Source organism: Carex rostrata, chromosome 23, assembly GCF_964058835.1.
Source record: "Carex rostrata chromosome 23, lpCarRost1.2, whole genome shotgun sequence".
NCBI classification, from domain to species: domain Eukaryota; kingdom Viridiplantae; phylum Streptophyta; class Magnoliopsida; order Poales; family Cyperaceae; genus Carex; species Carex rostrata.
In genome coordinates, this window is record NC_135940.1 from 1,388,089 (window position 1) to 1,394,034 (window position 5,946).

The 5,946-nt window shown below is 33.8% G+C and overlaps 1 long non-coding RNA gene across 1 annotated transcript; it reads left to right on the plus strand.

Annotated features, from left to right (window-relative positions):
* Positions 1 to 479: 479 nt before the first annotated feature.
* Positions 480 to 2,405, plus strand: LOC144574508 (uncharacterized). Its single transcript, XR_013518240.1, has 3 exons — positions 480 to 575; positions 1,123 to 1,211; positions 2,133 to 2,405. It is a non-coding gene; the product is annotated as an uncharacterized LOC144574508 (long non-coding RNA).
* The last annotated feature ends 3,541 nt before the right edge of the window (positions 2,406 to 5,946 follow it).

Genomic DNA, 5,946 nt, shown 5'->3' on the forward strand with positions numbered 1-5,946 from the left:
AACATTAACGGGTCAGATCTTGTTGGAATACCGAATTGTGCCTTGGTGTAACATATCGTAAAACACTGATTTGAAATTTATAACTGAAGGTAATAGATAAAATACTTGATTATGTTATTAAATAAAATATATATTTACTAAATACGAATTCTCTGAATATGCAATTGATTTATAAAAAGTGAATATCACATGTTGAAATTTTTGAAAGACTAAGGAACAAATATTTTGAAGGTTAGAAGTGATATGAGATATATAAATACATGTAAAGGACTAATGTACAATTTTATTTAAGTTGTTGGACTAATTTGTAATGTTTAAAAAAATAATAATAATAATAATAATAAGCATGATGTGGCACTAAGGCCACGCGGACTATACTCAGTGAAACACCCTCACCTTAATATATCCCTTAATTAATGGTCTCTCTCTTTCTTTTAAACTTTGTATTTTCATTTATATTTTTCTTTACTCTTTCCATGAGACAACAGAGGCGAATATATATCTTCAAATAAACTTTGAAATTGGATTGCTGTACCAATCTTTGTTTCTTCTTGGAAGTGAAACGTTGGCACTAGGTATGTTTTAATAGTGTGTTTTAATTGAATGCTTGAGGTCCATTATTATCCATGAGTTCTTCCATTAGATCTAAATTTAATAATTATTATGGTAATTGAATTGTTGAATTTTCGTTTAGATCTCAAATTTTAATCTGTACCTTTCGGTACCAATCTCAAACTAGGGTATCATTATTCTTTTAACTTGTATCTTTATCCCTTTTTAATGAATTGTTAAGTGGATTAGTGATATGGATATATTATGAAAATCAGTGTCTATTGGTAGTAGTTTATTATGGTTACGGATATAAAAGCCGGTCGAAATTGTGAGAATGAAAATTTATTGGAACTATAGGTCTTTGACATTGATTAGTAAATAAGAAAAACAATTAAATTGAGCTTGACTGTTAGATTTGAATTATTTGGACTAAACTTAAGTTTGAGATTTTATACTTTAATGATTGATTCACATTGGATTGTTGGACATGACCTTAATCCGTGCTTAAAATAAAAAGGATTAATAAAATGATTATAAATATTAATCAGAAAATATATTATTCTGATGTAGGCATAATTAACAGATAAGATTGACGATACAAAAGGTTCAGGAAGGAAAAAAAATTGCATGTGACCTCATCTATTGATCTACGATATCAGGTGCGAGGTTATTGGATTAGTCTGAGATTCATAACTAGGAATTAAATCATAACTCGCTGTGCATTTTGAATATTTGATTGACTGCATTGATTGAACTGTTGCATCATATGTATAGACCAATACAACTGAAACTGAATTACAGGTAAGCCTGTTGACTGTCATGTTGATATTGTTTATCGATTGGTTTATTCTTATTACAAATGATTGATTGAGACCACAGTGATTGAATTGAATGAATATTGAATACTGAAATCCTTGAACCTCCATATAGTGGAGAAAAAGGATTATTATACGTAAAGTCTAGCTAGCTACTAGACTTTACTCCAGGACCCTTATGCGCATATGGCGAATGGCCCCAACTGAATCCAGTACCGGTTGGATAGGGGATATTGAATAAATGTGAATTGTGATTGTGAAACTAATGAACTGTGGTAACTGTCTTATCATTGATTTTCTTTCCGATAATGACAGTATTGTGATATTGATTTCATATTGTTTCCGTTAATCAGGTGTCAGGATAGTTAGAATGGTATAAACTCTAACACAACAGATACATGTTATAGTATCTATCAGTGTTACCAGACTAGAAATTGTAAAGTTAAGAAACCAAACGTTACCAGACTTAATGGTTATAAAGATTAGGTCCCAAACGTTACCTAACTTTATGGTTTAAAAGATTTTGACCCAAACCATTTATTCTGATAAGATTCCTAGAGTTCTGATTTATTTATATAATTTTTGTTGTTCAATTGGATATTGTTATTGAGCATTTGCACTTGTCATTATAGAACTGAACTGATAATTTCTCGTGCGGTGATTTCATTCTGAATATGGATTTCCTTCGAATCCAATAATCTGAGTGGCAATCAGCACTGAGAAATAATAAATTATTTCTCACTCGTTTCCCCTTGTGGGTTACAGGTTTATTATACGAATATAAAGAGCGCTTCTGGGTAATTGATAGCAAGGTCACCTAAAGGTATGGGATTTGGGTTTATTATATCTAACAGGGTGCAGAGAATATATCTCTAGCATCATCCACTATAAAATGTTAGATAATTATTGTAAATAAATTGGGATGTGACAAAAATAATGGATGTTATTGGCAATGCATAAAAAGATCCATGCCTTGTGTTAGGTATATTAAATGGTAAATAGATGTGGCAGTAATCGTCGCACCTCCGGATCGGGGGTGTGACACTTGGAAAAGTTAAGCACTTATAAGCTAAATGCTAGGGGAGCAGGGGTATCCTATGGATATCGGATCCAATTTAGTTCTGTCAATTCACATTAAGATTCGTGCGGAGAATTATAATTATAAAGTCTCTCGTGAATCTAAACTTGACGCTTAAATCTCAATGCCAATCAAATGGTCTAGACTGGGCATCGTACCGAATTCAGACTCCCTTCACTCCAAGATGCTAGATCGATCTTGCCTAGATGGTTCCTGATTTCATGTCTTCACCAGTTTTTCTATGTAGTTATAAAAAGTAGAAACAAGCCTCTTAGAGGTGTTTTGTAAAATGTCTACATCAGTTTGTCTTGGAAGCTAATGTCTCATTAGTAATGTTTCCTTCCTGTCATGCATGTTGATCCACTCCTAATATGACTTTTGTTTAGCTAGAAACAAAAAAAGCATTAATGCACTTGCTGCCAGTTGCTGGAAGGCACAGGAGTAAATATAAAAAAGAATACATCTTTATTTAGCTAGCAATGATTAGAAACGCACCACAAAGTGCTATTGGAAAGCAAATTTGTCATATAGTACGACAGATAAAAAGGATGTGGAAAAAAACAGATCTCTCTCTCTACTCAATTTTTAAGAGTGAGAAAGAATTTGAAAGAGAATCTAGAATTCTAGCTAGATTATCTTAGCAAATACTTAGATATTTTGTTTCTTAAAGCAATTCGGGTTTAATTCAAATACTTAGATTATCTTAACAATTTTTCGTACGAGCAGATATAAAGCTGCACCAAGCTAGCTCAATCACCCTCATTAATCTTAACTTTAAACTTTAAAGTGTATGCTTGACATTTGATGCGAATCAAACGGCTTAGATCGGATATAAAATATACAATTCACATACTTAGATTATCTTAGCAACCAATACCAGCATGACACGTCAGCTCGCGAGTGAAGGATCCAATATTTCGTCCGCTCCCTTCTAATTGAATCACTTCCATAAATATTTTTAGGAAACAAAATAAATTTGATATTCGTTAGTTGCTTTGAGGGATTCGGAATGAACTTGTAATAGACAACAATGTAATAATACTCGGTTGAATGAAATTATGACCTAATTAGGGTCTTTTGAGACCAAAAAAAAGTATAAAATAAATTCCCGTTGAAGTGCGTTGTGACCTGTGTGCATCGCTGTGTGTAGCCCTGCTACTTACCTACCAAGAGGCTGGCATCTGCCACGTGGCTAGAACATGCTGACAAAATTCATACTTAGTCACGCTTAGTGGTTTGCAAACGGACCGGGCTGGTCGGCCGGGCAAAACCCGCGGCGGACGACGGGTACAACGGACCAGGCATTACGGATTTTTTTTTCAAAAATCCTGTCCTGCTTGTTTCAAACCCGTGCCCATCTCAGGTTCGGGAGCAAGGCGTTCCGGGTTCAAAGGTAGGCCGGTCCGGTCCTGGTTTTTTTTCTAGTTTTTTTTTCTGTTTTTTTTTTTGCTGGTTTTAGGTGCTTCAAGATTAGTGCTGAGTTGCATCCAAAGGTTCAAACAATCCAGAATTCAATATGTACTCATTTAAATTGTTAAAAATATGTTTTCGTCCCAATTTCGAATCGAAGGTTCGTAAAATATTGCAATGGATACGAATATTATTACGTATTTATAATTCGACTTTTAAAATCTGAATAGTTCAATATCAAATAGTGTGTATATATATATACATAAAATTATCAAGTCATATATTTATAATGTTACACTAAGTGCACCTCTAATTGCTCAAAAATTGAAATTAAATTGCAATTGAAAGTAAATAGATGAGTTTAGAGAAATTTGACACGCAGGATGTTAACGGAGTTCGGCAAAACAAAGGTCTAAGTCTCCGGGGCTTCGCAACCCCAAGTTGTTACGTTACGGAACTTTAACAATTAAATTCTGAATGTTTTAAAGGAAAGAATCGAAAATTGTGCTAACGAAATAGACATTTAAACCTTAATTAATGATTCTCTAAATAAGTGAGTCAAGTGTGAATTGAAACCGCGTCGAAATTTTGAGAATTTGAGACTTTATAGGCTCAGTGCATCCGCACTGGTGGTGAGTGCGGGTGGCTGACCCGCACTGGCCTCTGTTTGCCTTAGATTGTTTTCTGAATTTCTCCTCAGTGCGTCCGCACTAGTGTGAGTGCGGATGGGTGACCCGCACTGATTCCAATTTCTCTTTTCCTCCAATTCTGACCAAGTCCTGAGTGCGGGTGACCGACCCGCACTGAAATTGAGTGCGTCCGCATTACGCTCAAACATTTTCCTTGTTCAATGCCGTTTTCATGAAAATTTGACTAAGTACTGAGTGCGTCCGCACTGGGGTATTCTTTTATGTGTTTTCCAAGCTATCGAAATTCTGCCAAGTGTTGAGTGAAGGATTTCATGATGCGGCAAGGCAATAAATTCAAAAATTTTAACATTCTTACAAGCATCTACGGATCTACTTTATTATGTTAATTCTATTAAAGCAATTCAAATGTATGCAAATGGATGTCTACTCATTCATTCATCACAAATCTATTTACTAAAGGTGATTTGGATATACATCTACCAAATGTCAATTTGGTAAATAGAGAGAAGTCGAATTCTCTTCTAGATCTCTTGGATACCTTCGTTTGTCGAAACGGCCTCCTAGTGTTCACCTTGAACTAAACAAGTATTAGAAAGACCTTGCTAGAGATCTTAATCTAATCTAAGCTTAGAACCTAGTTAATAACCCTTCTTGTTCTTCTACTAATTCTTCATTAGAGAAATCAATAATATGAGAGGAAGAGGGATGGCGGCTAGGAGGGAGAGGAAGAGAAGGAAAGAAATTTTTAGAAAATTTCTTGCTTCTCACTTATTGAATACCTTCTCTACCTCTCACTATATACAAATATACTAGGGTTTCCATTGTGTAACATTCCTAGTATAATTCTCTTTATTAAAAGTGCCAACCTTAGCCGCTGCTACAGTGCGCGCTACAGTAACTGCTACATTGCCAATCTCAACTCATATTCATTTTGGGTTTTAATAAACTTATGTTATAACAATGTTTTGCACATTATTAATTATGTGTCATGTATATTATACTATATAATATGCACCATATTATACCAAATAATATATATGCACACTTCTCATAAATTTATCTTCGTTCTAAGCAGTCATGATATTTATTTATCACATATATATTATTTCATGTCATATGAAACAATATACATCATATAAATAAAATATCATTCTTGTTTCTCGTTCAGTTGGTGTGACCTATATGGAGGATCTGTGTTATGTTGGCAATGGCATAAAACATTTTATTACCATAAACTATAAGCGGTATTCTAGCTATACATTATAGTTACCCAAATAACATAGATGTAAAGTATCATTTTTACAATACATGATCCTTTAAAGTAACGTTACAAATAACATTACTTGTGTCCATTCCTTGCCACATGATATTATGAATAATATACAAAGTTGGACTGTGTCATCTTTGTATTATATTCGTTTCTTGGTCTCTTAAGTAAATT